The following is a 17,343-nucleotide window of genomic DNA, read 5'->3' on the forward strand; positions in this document are numbered from 1 at the left end:
GCAGGTTTTTTGGTTCACAATTTGAACAGAAAACCCCACAACGGAACAGTGTGTTCCTGAAATGATATCGCAGCAACATCGCCCTTGTTGTCCAGAAAAGCATGGACAATTAAAGGTTTAAATAAGTGCACTTTTCAATAAACAAAAAAAGGATGTCAAATAGTTTCATACATTTTAAGAGGAGTATAGAAAGTTGCACAAAGTGTGTTCCCAAGAAAAATTCATCTTATATGTGTTAACTAGTTGTATACCCTTTGTTTTGCTCACGAAAATGGAAATGGAAATGTATTTTAGCATATACATTAAATACCTGTTGGACTAACACGAAGATTTGACATGCATAGCATCTTCTTCGACAAAAGTGAGATGGGGGGGGGGTTCAATTTACAAACCTCTGAAAATCTTTCACCGAAAAATCGTCAATCCTCAAGTCATAACCATCCACTTTGGCAAGGTCAACAAACAGGTAATCCAACTTTGCTGCCAAATACTCATAATTACTGCAAAAGATCTTTTGCTGTAAAAAAAAAAAAAAAAAGGAGCTATGAAAAAGAAATCCTTGGAGGCTAAGCAAAGCTGAAAGTATAAGAGGGAGGAGGTGCCAGTGGGAGTGTCCAGGGCGGTTCAAGTGCCTCGCAGGGCCGTCCGCTCCCAGTGTGGGGCCCCAGGACCACACGCCGGGAAAAGTAGGCCCTGCTCTATTGTCTTGAGAAATCACGGTGTTCTTTCGGATCAGCAAACAAAATCTCCATTGACTGTTAAATAATGTGAAGTGCTTGGAAATTCTTAGAAGGCCGGGAAGGCTATGAGACGAGAGGGACGGTTGGAGAGGTGGATCAGCTTAATCCTAAGACGAGGCCAGCCTGACACTTTGCACTTTAATCGAATTGGACATTTGACAAAAACATTCAAAAGAGGAGGCGAAATCCGCTTTATGGGGTAACAAAAGATCTAAATGGTTTCTGTAGGAATCCCTGTAATTAGTTTCTAAATCTTGGCAAAGAGGCTTTTTCCTCTATAATAAGATATTTTAATGGCCAAAGACTTGAATGCTAATGATATGGCCTACAGCCTGATGTAGGCCACACGTGCAAACTTCTTGACAATGGCATGTCACGATCGGGATTCTGTTTTACTTCCTCAAAGCATGCTCAAAGTCATATTAAATATGTATTGGCAGATACTTTTTGACAGGAACTGCAGAGAACTAACGCACATCACGGACAAACGGGTCTAATTTGTTTTGGGGCAAGTGGCGTTTAGACCTAGCTTATTTTGAAATGACATGTGGATGAAAACTAAACTTTTTAGGGAGGGGATATACGATTTTTTACTGAAACTGTTTGGAAGAGGTTTGCGGATTATAACACACTATGTAGCGAGACAAGTGACAGAGGGTTGTGTTGGTCATTATTTAATCCCGGGACATACCGTTATTTCGTTTTACCGTTTTGGATTTCCTCAAAAACAAAAACAGTAAACGAACCATTGACCGTTTTGTCGTTTTACAGTTTTATAAAACGACAAACGTAATTAAGATAAATACGGTTTCTCCGTTTTATAAGTTTAGTAAAATTCATTATAACATAACGATCGATTTTTTTTTTTTTTTTTTACAGTTTTACACAAATAACTTTGAAAAACAGCAAAACGGTCAGTATATTGAATACAGACTGTTTTTTTTTTATTTTAGTGTCATGGTTAACAGTCCGTGGTGCATTTTGTGGCGGTGGGCAAGGGGGTGGAGGGGGACCATGCTTTACACGAAGAAGTGCTACCTCGGTATAATTAATGCGTAGTGTGATTCCTGGCGCGGACCCTGACCCCCTTCTCATGCGATTCACTGAGTTGGTGGGGCTTAAAGAGTTGCAAGCAAAAATGGCGCTGGAAAACTGCAAGGGAGGGCATTACTTTTCACAATGGATACAGGATGGCAAGAAGTTTGATGAATTTGCAGATATTTTGAAGGAAATTGGAGTTCAAGTCGACGCGGCTCTTCAATAGCTAATTCGCAAATTCTGTCGTGAGAACGAAAATGTAAGGAGGGCCCAGGCAATGACTCGATCCCAAGGACGCATTAACATTCCTAGGTGCATTGCAACCTAGTCAAAAAATGGTCGAAAAGACTATTGACCGTTTTGTCATTGTCATGATTTTGTAAAACAACACTCTAAAAATAAAGCAACTAACCGTTTAACGCTTTCTACAATTAAAAACAACAACAACAAGTATTTTTGTGTGTGTGACTTAATACCGTTTGACCGTTTTACAAAACTGTAAAACGACAAAACGGTCAATGGTTCGTTCACGGTTTTTGTTTTTGAGGAAATCCAAAACGGTAAAACGAAATAACGGTATGTCCCAGGATTGATTGTCCCGGGATTATTATTTTGTGTTAAAACTCAAAAATTGTTTTGAGACCTGAATCTGTATCTGTTCAGCCACGTACAAACACCATCTTCTTTCGCGTTCATTAGTCGAGTCGGGTGCATGTCCCAAATTAGGTTACGGAATGAGCTTTTGCGGTGAGGTTTCTTATATCGATGGCATATGTTGGATGTTCATTATGTGTTTGTTATCTTTTACATTTATGTGCGATGTTCAATATAAGTGTGCGATGTTTTTCATCATTTGCGCGATGTTTAATATATTTGTGCGATGTTTTACAATATATGTGCGATGTTCAATATATGTGTGCGATGTTTTACATTTATATGCGATTTTCAATTTATATGTGCGATGTTTTGACGATATATATGTGCGATGTTTTCAATATTATGTTCGATTTTTTTGCATTAAATGTGCGATGTTTTTCGATACAATTGTGTGTGTTGTTTTACAATATATTTGCGATATTCTCACATATGTGAGCAATGTTTTACACATATGTTTGACATTTCGAGCTATTTGTATTCGATGTTTCATCGGTATGTTTGCATTCGATCTTTTGCAATATGCATTTGATCAACCTCGTCCCCAGGGTGTCGAACAGTACGCGCCCATCATTACCTGCTCTCTCACCCTGGTATTTGATCATTTGCATGTGCAAGATTTTTGAACACGTATGCAAATGAGCAACAGTCTGGTGCCTGGATATGCGTTACATTAGCGTTTTTTTTGTATGAGGTGTCTGGGGTAAAAACAGAGTCAATTCGTTGCAGCGCGAGCACGGCGTGAGTTACGAAAACACGATTTTTAAAATGAAACTGTTACGATCTTATATCGAGACAACATGCAGTATCATATTTCATATTAATATGAGCAAATTGGACAGGAAATTAGTATTTTCGAGAAGGCGAGTGGACGAATGATCGCGAAAACACGTACTGTACGTTGCGAATAAACGCACCAAGTACACGATAAAAATCCATTACTAGCCAATTGCGGTATCGAATCAGGATACAGGAAGAAAGTTTGCTATCCAGGGTTTACTATTGGAAACAAGGTTGGAAATAAAGTGAGCACTGGGGACGAGGTTGGCATTTGATGTTTCCCTTTTCATTCGATGTTTCGTTAAGAGTCAAAGTCTGGTTACTAATTAAGTAATAGAGCCAGACCTAAACGGTAAAAACCGGAGTTGTGGGTAATTCTTTAAGCATACGCAATGCGTTCATTATTGTTTGGGCAGTACCCCCAGCTGTGCCTGTACTACCCATAGTGTTGTGTGCATCATCTGCATTGAGGAGTGCATGACACATGGTCTGAGCTCCAAGGCCGATGTGCACCTGTCCCAGTTACCTGATATTTTGTTGGCATAAGCTGATGTAAAATTGGGCAAAATTAGATGTTTATGAAAAAAAATCAAATTGTAAGGGGTTAACCTTGCATTTTTTAGCAAAATCGGGAAAAATCAGATGTTTCTGGAAAATTGAAGATTGTATGGGGTTAGATGTTTATGAAACATTTCAAATTGTAAGGGGTGAACATTGCATATTTTAGCGAAATTGGGCAAAATCAGATGTTTCCGAAAAATGTCAGATGTAAGGGATTAACCTTGCTTTTTTAGTGAAATTTTGCAAGGTTAGATGTTGCGAAAAATTTCAAATTGAAAGGGGTTAACCTCGCATTTTTTAAAGCGAAAATGGGAAAAAATCAAATGTTTCTGGAAAATTGCAGATTGTAAGGGGTTAACCTTGCTTTTTGAATAAGATTGGGAAAAATTAGATGTTCGTGAAAAAAATTCAAATTGTAAGGGGTTAACCTTGCATTTTTTTAGCAAAATAGGACACAATCAGATGATTCTGGGAAATTGCAGATTGTTAGGGCTTAACCTTGTATTTCTAGCAAAATTGGGCAAAAAGAAATGTTTATGAAAAATTTTAAATTGAAAGAGGTGTACCTTGTATATTTAGTGAAATTTGGCAAAATCAGATTTGTATGAAAAATCTAAAATGGTAAGGGGTTAATTTTGCTTTTTTAGCAAAATTTGGAGCATATTTTACTAAAATTGGGCAAAATCAGATGCTTCTAAAAAATCCAGATGTAAAGTTTCCGCAAAAACAGCTGTTGAAAAAGAGCCCAATGTTGAACTTTACTGAGTCTGAGGTCTATCGAGGGGACGATCCTTATTTCAACTCCCGGAGATCCGCTGACAGTCTCTATTTGTCTTTTTAAGAAAGTCGAAATAGCTGAAGAGGGAGGTGAGAATCTATATGTGCCCAGATACAAAGAGTAGAAATCTACGCGTCTGCCTTTTGAAAATACACAATTGCGGTGTTCATTGTTGCGTAATGATCCGCCTAGCACACGACTGTTTTGCACATTAGGCTGTGTTATGCAGCTTCCTAAACACACTGGGCTCATTATATCAACTTGTTTTTACCCATTAAGGTAAAGCAAATGGACCCAGTAAGCTTCCTGGCGCGTTTGCTCACCTATAAAGACAACTTTTCTCAGTTTAAGGAAAATTCTAAGGTAACGAAATGGCCGAGTGGTTACGATTCGTCGTCCACGATTAGCGGGGTCCCGGGTTCGAATCCCGCTGGTGTCTTTTTGGTTTTTAACGTATGATTTTAATCATTTACTATAAGAGATTTAATTTCCCGTCGTAAAGTACCAACAGTACCTTAGCTTAATCGGTAAGCACTGCTGCTGGTACTGTCCGCGAGTTCCAGGTTGGCGCCTTCGTACAGGTTCAGGGCATGTGGTCCACTCGGAGGATCAGGGCTTAGGGGCCGCCCTGTTCCTCCCTTAGCTCTTTGCTTTTACATGGTGCCTGGCCCTCCGGGGTTATATGGATGGATAGGGAAGGAAGTGTGTATTGGTCGGGGACGCCGAGACCCCGGAAGAGAACTAAGGGATCGGCTGGGGCATTGTTATGGCTCAGACCGATCCCTGAAAGCTTGACTAGCACATAACTTTTTGATTTTTTTACCCTCTATCGTTTATACTTTGGTTTAGTTTGATATCTACAGCTGCTCGGCAGGTCTACGGGTAGTATTAAAATTGAAACAAAGGTGTATGTCATGATAAATCAATGAATATTTCATAATTGACTATAATCAAAACGGAGTTTCGTTTGATCAATTTGACTATCATTATACATGTATAATGACGCGATTGCCAATTGACGTAAGAAACGCCATAAATTATACCGGGAAAGAATAAAGATGTACATTGTAATATAAATATTATTTATACATCTTTCAAATAACGTGTCTTTAATTGTGAGCATTCCAAACAATACAGTAATTTGCAATAGTAATAGAATGGTATATGATAGCACGATCATTGCGTCTCTATTAAATTTAAAAAATATAATTTAGGCCCCTATGTGTGAAATATTCTTTGATTGACTATGATCTTCCATACGAATGAGTTAATTCGCAAAATATAGCAACAACAAAAGAGAAAGGAAAAATAGAACATTCCTTTACCCTAAAAAGTGGAAATATAATTTGTTTTAAAAAAGTCAAATGGGACACTTCATGTACTGATTTAACAGTTTGCAAGGAGTTAGCCTTACATTTTTAGCAAAATTGGGGAAAATCAGATGTTTCTGAAAAATTGCAGATTGTATGGGGTTAGATGTTTATGAAACATTTCAAATTGTAAGGGGTGAACCTTGCATATTTTAGCGAAATTGGGCAAAATCAGATCTTTCTGGAAAATTTCAGATTGTAAGGGGTTAACCTTGCTTTTTTAAGTGAAATTTGGCAAAATAAGATGTGGATGAAAAATTTCAAATTGTAAGGGGTTAACCTTGCTTTTTTAGTACAATTGGAAAAATTTAAATGTTTATGAAAAATTTCAGATTGTAAGGGGTTAACTTTGCATTTTTAGCAAAATTGGGCAAAGTCAGATTTGTATGAAAAATCAAAAATTGTAAGGGGTTAGCCTTGCCAAATTAGGGCAAAATCAGATGTTTCTGGAAAATTGCAGATTGAAAGGGGTTAACTTTGCTTTTTTAGTGAAATTTGGCAAAGTTGGATGTTTATGAAAAAATTCAAATTGTAAGGGATTAACCCCGCATTTTTGTAAACGAAATTGGGAAAAATCAGATGTTTTCGGAAAATTGCAGAATTGTATGGGGTTAACTTGGCATTTTTAGCAAATCTGGGCAATATCAGATTTGTATGAAAAATCTCGAATTGTAAGGGGTGAACCTTGCATTTTTAGCAAAATTGGGCAAAATGAGATGTTTCTGAAAATTTCATATGTAAGGGGTTAACCTTGATTTTCAGATTGTAATGGGTTAACCTTGCATTTTTTAGCAAAATAGGGCAAAATCAGGTGTTTATGAAAAAAATTCAGATTGTAATGGGTTAACCTTGCATTTTTAGCAAAATAGGGCTAAATCAGATTTGTATGAAAAATCGAAAATTGTAAGGGGTTATAAACCTTTGCCAAATTAGGGCAAAATCAGAAGTTTCTAGAAAATTGCAGATTGAAAGGGGTTCACCTTGCATTTTTAGCAAAATTGGGCAAAATCAGATGTTTCTGAAAAAAATCCGATGTAAGGAATTAACCTTAGTAAGGGGTTAAGATTGCATTTTTTAGCAAAGTTGGGAAAAATTTTAATGTTGATGAAAAATTTCAAATTGTAAGGGATTAACCATTGATTTTTTTAGCAAAATAGGGCAAAATCAGGTGTTTATGGAAAATTTCAGATTGCAAGGGGTTAGGCCAAAAAAAAAAGTCTCCGGTTTCTGGTATGGAGCTCGTCCAAAAAGTGGTGCGGCGACGCAGCTTTTTTTTTTTTTTTTACCTGACTTTTTTGCTTCAAATGTCGGCTGATGACTGCAAATGGTGCCCGACGAAACTTAGTGCAAATATATGGGAGTCAAGAGAGGCCACATAAAGCTTATTCTCGATCATAACCCCATCTAAAAACACGTTAAAATTGTGCAGCAGAAGGATTCCAGTCAAACCAGTGAGTTTGGCGGTTTTGAGACATCATCTTTCATTGAAAAAAAACCTTTTTTTCATTTTGCCGACGCGCATGGCTACGGCGACGCGCGCGCATACCAGAAACCGGAGACTTTTTTTTTTGGCCTTAACTTTGCATTTTTTTTTTAGCAAAATAGGGTAAAATCCCAGGTTTCTGAAAAAAGTTCAGATTGTAAGGGGTTATTAACCTTGCATTTTTAGAAAAAATTGGGCAAAATCAAATTTAAATGAAAAATCAAAATTGTAATGGATTAACCTTGCCGAACTAGGGCAAAATCAGATGTTTCTCCAAAATTGCAGATTGTAAGGGCTTAACCTCACATTTTTAGCAAAATTAGGCAAAAAGAAATGTTTATGAAAAATTTCAAATTTTAAGGGATGAACCTTGCATTTTTTAGCCAAATTGGGCAAAATTAGACGTTTATGTAAAGATTCAAGCTGTAAGGGGTAAACCTTGCTTTTTTTGGGGGGGGGGGGAAATAGGGCACCATCAGATGTTTCTGGAAAATTGCAGATTGTAATGGCTTAACCTTGTATCTTTAGCAAAATAGGGCAAAATCAGATTTGTATGAAAATTTAAAAATTGTAAGGGGTAAATCTTGCTTTTTAAACAAAATTTGGTGCATATTTTACTAAAATTGGGCAAAATCAGATGTTTCTAAAAGAAATAATAGTTGAGGCATTAATCTTCAAGCTTGGATTGTACAGACAAGGTGGGTACTATTTTGCTTTTTTGGTGTCCTTATGTACATTGGTGTCCTCCATAATTTGCCTTGGTGCTTTCGATCATTTGCAGTGGCGTAGCCAGGAATTTTTCAGTGGGGGCAAGGGCGGATCCAGGGGGGGGCCAAAGGGGGCCATGGCCCCCCCCCACAAACGAAATCATTTTTTTTTTTTTTTTATGTGACATCGCAATAACGGCAGGCAATGAGTACTCCACCATCTTTTCCTCAAAAAAAAACATTGGTTAAAGTGGTCAGAAATTGCCTCAGATCGCACCACAGAGCATCTAGAATCCAAAAATTTTTCGGGGCCCTTAAGCGGGCCCCGAACCCTACGCCGTAATTTTTTTGACCCACTTTTTGACATCGCAATAAAGGCAGGCAATGAGTACACCACCATCTTTTCCTCAAAAAAAAAACATTGGTTAAAGTGGTCAGAAATTGCCTCAGATCGCACCACAGAGCATCTAGAATCCAAAAAAAATTTCGGGGCCCTTAAGCGGGCCCCGAACCCCACGCCGTAATTTTTTTGACCCACTTTTTGACATCACAATAAAGGCAGGCAATGAGTACACCACCATCTTTTCCTCAAAAAAAACATTGGTTAAAGTGGTCAGAAATCGCCTCAGATCACACCACAGAGCATCTAGAATCCAAAAATTTTTCGGGGCCCTTAAGCGGGCCCCGAACCCCATGCCGTATTATTTTTAACTTACTTTAACCATTTTTAACCAAAAATTGTTTTGGCCCCCCCCAAAATTGTGTTCTGGATCCGCCCTTGAGTGGGGGGGGGGGGGGGGCTGGAACATTTCCTGGGGGGCGTCATGTAGGGGCGTCAATCGCTTCTCAAAAGTGGGGGGGGGGGACATACCTTGATCAGAACTGATGCGAGCGCGAAGCGCGAAGCCCTTACGGCGTGGGGGTTCGGGGCCCGCTTAAGGGCCCCGAAAAATTGGATTCTAGATGTTCTGTGGTGTGATCTGAAGCAAGGCACTTTCCTCCATGCTTTAACTAATATTTTCTTAGCAAAAGATAATTATTTGAACATCGTTTTCGAGGTTGGAGTCATTGAATCAGCTATCGGTATTCTGAGCTATAGGCGTGGGGTTCGGGGCCCGCTTAAGGGCCCCGAAAAAATTGGATTCTCGATGCTCTGTGGTGTGATCTGAGGCAATTTCTTACCACTTTAACCAATAATTATCTTAGCACGAAAGATAATAATTTAAACATAATTTTCGAGGTTTTCTCAGCTAAAGGCATAAGAAGATGTTTTGAACATTGTTTTCGAGGTTGGAGTCATTGAATCAGCTACCAGAATTCTGAGCTATAGGCGTGGGGTTCGGGGCCCACTTAATTTCTGACCACTTTAACCAATATTTTCTAAGCAAAAGATACACTGTAGTACATAATAGGGCCCTGTAAATGAGACACGAGTTCAAAAATCTGGGGGGGGGGGGACATTTGATATTGTGTCCCCCAAACTTCAAAAAGTGGGGGGGGGGGGGGGGGGCAGTCCCTGTCCCCGAGGATTGACGCCAATGGCGTCATATAGATCAATGATAATTTTTTTAGAAACTCAAAATCTCAGTGGGGGGGGGGGGGGCGACAAGGTTTCATGGGGTGGGGGCGGTCGCCCCCCACGGCCCCCCCCGCCCCCCCGGTGGCTACGCCACTGATCACTTGCCTTGGTGCAATTTCCCATTCCTTGGTGCTCTTTGGTAAAAAAAAATGAGGAGGTGCAGATGTTTCTGAAAAATTGCAGATTGTAAGGGCTTAACCTAACATTTTTAGCAAAATGCAAGGTTAACCCCTTTCAATCTGCAATTTCCTAGAAACTCTTGATTTTGCCCTAATTTGGCAAAGGTTAACCCCTTACAATTCTTGATTTTTCATTCAAATCTAATTTGGCCCAATTTTGCTAAAAATGCAAGGTTAACCCATTACAATCTGAATTTTTTAATAAACACCTGATTTTGCCCTATTTTGCTAAAAAAGCAAGGTTAACCCCTAACAATTTAAAAAGCAAGGTTAACCCCTAACATCTGAAATTTTTCAGAAACATCTCATTTTGCCCAATTTTGCTAAGAATGCCACATTCAATTCAGCAATTTTCCAGAAACATCTAATTTTTCCCAATTTCACTTACAAAATGCAGGGTTAACCCCTTACAATTTGAATTTTTCATGAACATCCAACTTTGCCAAATTTCACTAAAAAAATTAACATTTCATAAACATTTCATTTTGCCCAATTTTGCTAAAAATGTGAGGTTAAGCCCTTACAATCTCCAATTTTTGAGAAACATCTGATTTTGTCCTAGTTTGGCAAGGTTAATCCATTACAATTTTTAATTTTTTTATTTAAATTTGATTTGGTCCAATTTTGCTAAAAATGCAAGGTTAACCCCACAATCTGAACTTTTCCAGAAACCTGTGATTTTGCCCTATTTTGCTAAAAAAAATGCAAAGTTCATCCCTTACAATTTGAAATTTTTCATAAACATTAAAACAATTCCCAATTTTTTCCCCATTTTCGCTTAAAAAAAGCAAGGTTAATTCCTTACATCTTAAATTTTTCAGAAACATCTGATTTGCCAAATTTCGCTAAAATATGCAATGTTCACCCCTTACAATATGAAATATTTCATAAACATCTAACCCCATACAATCTGCAATTTTCCAGAAACATCTGATTTTCCCGATTTCGCTAAAAATGCAAGGTTAACGCCTTACAATTTGAATTTTTTCATAAACATCTAATTTTGCCCAATTTTACAAAAAATGCAAGGTTAATCCGTTACATCTGGAATTTTTCAGAAACATCTGATTTTGCCCAATTTTAGTAAAATATGCACCAAATTTTGCTACAAAAGAAAGGTTAATCCCTTACAATTGTAGATTTTTCATACAAATCTGAATTTGACAAATTTTGCTAAATATACAAGGTTCACCCCTTACAATCTGCAATTTTCCAGAAACATCTGATTGTGCCCTATTTTGCTAAAAAAGAAAATGCAAGGTTCACCCTTATAATTTGAATTTTTATCATCATTTTAACCCCTTTCAATCTGCAATTTTCTAAAAACTTCTGATTTTGCCCTAATTTGGCAAGGTTAATTCCTTACATCGGATTTTTTTCAGAAACATCTAATTTTGCCCAATTTGGCAAGGTTAATCCATTACAATCTTTGACTTTTTATTTAAATTTGATTTGGTCAAATTTTGCTAAAAATGCAAGGTTAACCCCTTACAATCTGAAATTTTCCATAAACACCCGATTTTGTCCTTCTTTGCTAAAAATCAATGGTTGATCCCTTACAATTTGAAATTTTTCATAAACATTAAAAATTTTCCCAATTTTGCTAAAAATGCAAGGTGAACCACTCACAATTTGAAATTTTTCATAAACATCTAATTTTGCCAAATTTCACTAAAAACAGTAAGGATAATTCCTTACATCGTATTTTTTTCAGAAACATCTGATTTTGCCCAATTTTGCTAAAAATGCAAGGTTAACCCCTTTCAATCTGGAATTTTCTAGAAACTTCTGATTTTGCCCTTAATTGGCAAAGGTTAACCCCTTACAATTTTTGATTTTTCATACCAATCTGATTTAGCCCAATTTTGCTAAAAATGCAAGGTTAACCCCTTACAATCTGAAATTTTCCATAAACACCCGATTTTGTCCTTCTTTGCTAAAAATCAATGGTTGATCCCTTACAATTTGAAATTTTTCATAAACATTAAAAATTTTCCCAATTTTGCTAAAAATGCAAGGTGAACCACTCACAATTTGAAATTTTTCATAAACATCTAATTTTGCCAAATTTCACTAAAAACAGTAAGGATTATTCCTTACATCGGATTTTTTTTCAGAAACATCTGATTTTGCCCAATTTTGCTAAAAATGCAAGGTTAACCCCTTTCAATCTGGAATTTTCTAGAAACTTCTGATTTTGCCCTTAATTGGCAAAGGTTAACCCCTTACAATTTTTGATTTTTCATACCAATCTGATTTAGCCCAATTTTGCTAAAAATGCAAGGTTAACCCCTTTCAATCTGCAGTTTTTTTTCATAAACACCTGATTTTGCCCTAATTTGGCAAAGGTTAACCCCTTACAATTTGAAATTTTTCATAAAAATCTTATTTTGCCAAATTTTGCTAAAAATGCAAGGTTAACCCCCTGGCCTTTCAATCTGGAATTTTCTAGAAACTTCTGACTTTGCCCTAATTTGGCAAAGGTTAACCCTTACAATTTTTGAGTTTTCATACAAATCTGATTTAGTCCAATTTTGCTAAAAATGCAATGTTAACCCTTTACAATCTGAATTTCTTTCATAAACACCTGATTTTTCCCTATTTTGCTAAAAAATGCAAGGTTAACCCCTAACAATTCAAAAAGCAAGGTTAACCCCTTACAATTTGAAATTTTTCAGAAACATCTCATTTTGCCCAATTTTGCTAAAAATGCAGTGTTCACCCCTTACAATTCGAGATTTTTCATAAAAATCAGATATTGCCCAGTTTTGCTGAAATGCCAAGTTAACCCAATACAATTCTGCAATTTTCCAGAAACATCTGATTTTTCCCAATTTCGTTTAAAAAATGCAGGGTTTACCCCTTACAATTTGAATTTTTTCATAAACATCCAACTTTGCCAAATTTCACTAAAAAAGCAAAGTTAACCCCTTTCAATGTGCAATTTTCCAGAAACATCTGATTTTGCCCTAATTTGGCAAGGTTAACCCCTTCAATTTTTGATTTTTCATACAAATCTGACTTTGCCCAATTTTGCTAAAAATGCAAAGTTAACCCCTTAAAATCTAAAATTTTCCATAAACACCTGATTTTGCCCTATTTTGCTAAAAAAATGCAAGGTTAACCCCTGACAATTTGAAATTTTTCATAAACATTTAAATGTTTCCAATTGTACTTAAAAAGCAAGTTTCACCCCTTACAATTTGAAATGTTTCATAAACATCTAATACAATCTGCAATTTTCCAGAAACATCTGACTGATTTTTCCCAATTTTGCTCAAAATGTAAGGCTAACTCCTTGCAAACTGTTAAATCAATACATGAAGTGTCCCATTTGACTTTTTTTAAAACAAATTATATTTCCAGTTTTTAGGGTAAAGGGATGTTGTCTTTTTCCTTTCTCTTTTGTTGTTGCTATATTTTGCGAATTAACTCATTCGTATGGAAGATCATAGTCAATCAAAGAATATTTCACACATATGGGCCTAAATTATATTTTTAAAATTTAATAGAGACGCAATGATCGTGCTATCATATACCATTCTATTACTATTGCGAATTACTGTATTGTTTGGAATGCTCACAATTAAAGACACGTTATTTGAAAGATGTATAAATAATATTTATATTACAATGTACATCTTTATTCTTTCCCGGTATAATTTATGGCGTTTCTTACGTCAATTGGCAATCGCGTCATTATACATGTATAATGATAGTCAAATTGATCAAACGAAACTCCGTTTTGATTATAGTCAATTATGAAATATTCATTGATTTATCATGACATACACCTTTGTTTCAATTTTAATACTACCCGAGCAGCTGTAGATATCAAACTAAACCAAAGTATAAAAGATAGAGGGTAAAAAAATCAAAAAGTTATGTGCTAGTCAAGCTTTCAGGGATCGGTCTGAGCCATAACAATGCCCCAGCCGATCCCTTAGTTCTCTTCCGGGGTCTCGGCGTCCCCGACCAATACACACTTCCTTCCCTATCCATCCATATAACCCCGGAGGGCCAGGCACCATGTAAAAGCAAAGAGCTAAGGGAGGAACAGGGCGGCCCCTAAGCCCTGATCCTCCGAGTGGACCACATGCCCTGAACCTGTACGAAGGCGCCAACCTGGAACTCGCGGACAGTACCAGCAGCAGTGCTTACCAATTAAGCTAAGGTACTGTTGGTACTTTACGACGGGAAATTAAATCTCTTATAGTAAATGATTGAAATCATACATTAAAAACCAAAAAGACACCAGCGGGATTCGAACCCGGGACCCCGCTAATCGTGGACGACGAATCGTAACCACTCGGCCATTTCGTTACCTTAGAATTTTCCTTAAACTGAGAAAAGTTGTCTTTATAGGTAAGCAAACGCGCCAGGAAGATTACTGGGTCCATTTGCTTTACCTTAATGGGTAAAAACAAGTCGATATAATGAGCCCAGTGTGTTTAGGAAGCTGCATAACACAGCCTAATGTGCAAAACAGTCGTGTGCTAGGCGGATCATTACGCAACAATGAACACCGCAATTGTGTATTTTCAAAAGGCAGACGCGTAGATTTCTATACTCTTTGTATCTGGGCACGTATAGATTCTCACCTCCATCTTCAGCTATTTCGACTTTCTTAAAAAGAAAATAGAGACTGTCAGCGAATCTCCGGGAGTTGAAATTAGGATCGTCCCCTCGATAGACCTCAGACTCAGTAAAGTTCAACATTGGGCTCTTTTTCAACAGCTGTTTTTGCGGAAACTTTACATCTGGATTTTTTAGAAGCATCTGATTTTGCCCAATTTTAGTAAAATATGCTCCAAATTTTGCTAAAAAAGCAAGGTTAACCCCTTACCATTTTAGATTTTTCATACAAATCTGATTTTGCCAAATTTCACTAAATATACAAGGTACACCTCTTTCAATTTAAAATTTTTCATAAACATTTCTTTTTGCCCAATTTTGCTAGAAATACAAGGTTAAGCCCTAACAATCTGCAATTTTCCAGAATCATCTGATTGTGTCCTATTTTGCAAAAAAAATGCAAGGTTAACCCCTTACAATTTGATTTTTTTTTACGAACATCTAATTTTTCCAAATCTTATTCAAAAAGCAAGGTTAACCCCTTACAATCTGCAATTTTCCAGAAACTTTTGATTTTTTCCCATTTTCGCTTTAAAAAAATGCAAGGTTAACCCCTTTCAATTTAAAATTTTTCGCAACATCTAACCTTGCAAAATTTCACTAAAAAAGCAAGGTTAATCCCTTACATCTGACATTTTTCGGAAACATCTGATTTTGCCCAATTGCGCTAAAATATGCAATGTTCACCCCTTACAATTTGAAATGTTTCATAAACATCTAACCCCATACAATCTGCAATTTTCCAGAAACATCTGATTTTTCCCGATTTTGCTTTAAAAATGCAAGGTTAACCCCTTACAATTTGATTTTTTTTCATAAACATCTAATTTTGCCAAATTTTACATCAGCTTATGCTAACAAATTATCAGGTAACTTGGACAGGTGCACATCGGCCTTGGAGCTCAGACCATGTGTCATGCACTCTTCAATGCATAGATTATTTGCGCGATGTTCAATATATGTGTGCGATGTTTTACATTCATATGCGATTTTCAATTTATATGTGCGATGTTTTTGACGATATATATGTGCGATGTTTTCAATATTATGTTTGATTTTTTTGCATTAAATGTGCGATGTTTTTCGATACAATTATGTGTGTTGTTTTACAATATATTTGCGATATTCTCAAATATGTGAGCAATGTTTTACACATATGTTTGACATTTCGAGCTATTTGTATTCGATGGTTCATCGGTATGTTTGCATTCGATCTTTTTGCAATATGCATTTGATGTTTCCCTTTTCATTCGATGTTTCGTTAAGAGTCAAAGTCTGGTTACTAGACCACGAAAGTCTGACTATTTTGTCAAAAGTCAGTGTATGAGACGTCAGGGGATCGCGTGAAGTAATTAGAGCCAGACCTAAACGGTAAAAACCGGAATTGTGGGTAATTCTTTAAGCATACGCAATGCGTTCATCATTGTTTGGGCAGTACCCCCAGCTGTGCCTGTACTACCCATAGTGTTGTGTGCATCATGAAAAACATCGCACACTTATATTGAACATCGCACATAAATGTAAAAGATAACAAACACATAATGAACATCCAACATATATATTGCAAAATATTGAATATTGCAACGTTTGACACGCCATATACGTATGTCTGTTCCTTGAGTGCTAGGTAGCAATAGTCTAGGGTGTGTATATGGCATTTGAGATATCTTGCTGGCTGCCGTTTTCCTTGCTCCATGCTGTATGTGAATGGAAAAAAAGCTTGGCAGTGCAACCTCAGAATCATGACTTCTACGTTTTATTGCGTCATTTATATGGCGCGCATGAAGATCGAGACCTATTGTCAAGTTTCTGCAAGAATCTTTCAGTTTGTACAAACCACATACACCGTGTAGTCACATGCTAGCTAAAAGAACAATCGCTAGATCCCAATTTTCTAAAAGTGCCATCAGCCTTTAATATATATGCTTGATGTGTAGGGCCTACTATACAGCGTGTCCCAAAAAAAATGTCCCTCTGATAGACTGCTTAATTAATTCCAAAATCAAGTATTATTCTCAATTGAGTGTTCAGATTTAGAAAGCCCATTTAATTTTGTAACTTTTGTGAAAATTTCATTGGTCTCGCTTCATTGCTTTTGAACACACAGTCTATTATGTAACAGCAGTGCTTTTCAGCCCATTCCAAGTTTGCAGGTGGAAGGACGTGCAGGGGGACAATAAAGGTTTACAAGCTGGACATTGAAGAACAAACCCTAAGTGGAACACACCCTGTGAAAGCAAACATGACCAGTGGAACTGAACTTTGATTAGTTTTCATTTAAAAAGTAAATGAACTTGACTTTACTTACTCAATAACAAAAACAACAACACAGTTGTTGAATTAAAAGTGAAGCATGGAATAAGGTATAGTATGTCTGTAGTGTGCATTTCTATTTGTCAAACTTGGAATGGGCCAGAATGCACTGCTGTTACATAAAAGCCTGTGTATTCAAAACCAATGAAGCGAGACCTTTGAAATTTTCACAGGAACTACAAAATTAAGTGGGCTTTCTAAATATGTAAACTTATTTGAGTATAAAACTTGATTTTAGTAATTATTCTGTTGTCTATGAGAGGGACATTTTTTTTGGGACACGCTGTATACCTGGATTTCAAACCACCAGTGCCGAACAATCTACATGTATACTCGGCACAGGCAGGCCCGCGTGTCTCCGTGTTGGGCAAGGATTTATAGCTCCATGGTTTTTCGTGGTTCAACAGATGGTTAGAAATTTCCGAATACGACCTTGGACCATTCTGACCCCTTACCCGGCCCCCAACACTTAATACCTGCCTGCCGGCGCGGCCGGATAAGGCACAGATTCTACGAAATTACATGC

The sequence above is a fragment of the Patiria miniata genome, unplaced genomic scaffold (assembly GCF_015706575.1).
Source record: "Patiria miniata isolate m_02_andy unplaced genomic scaffold, ASM1570657v1 HiC_scaffold_12, whole genome shotgun sequence".
Taxonomy (NCBI): domain Eukaryota; kingdom Metazoa; phylum Echinodermata; class Asteroidea; order Valvatida; family Asterinidae; genus Patiria; species Patiria miniata.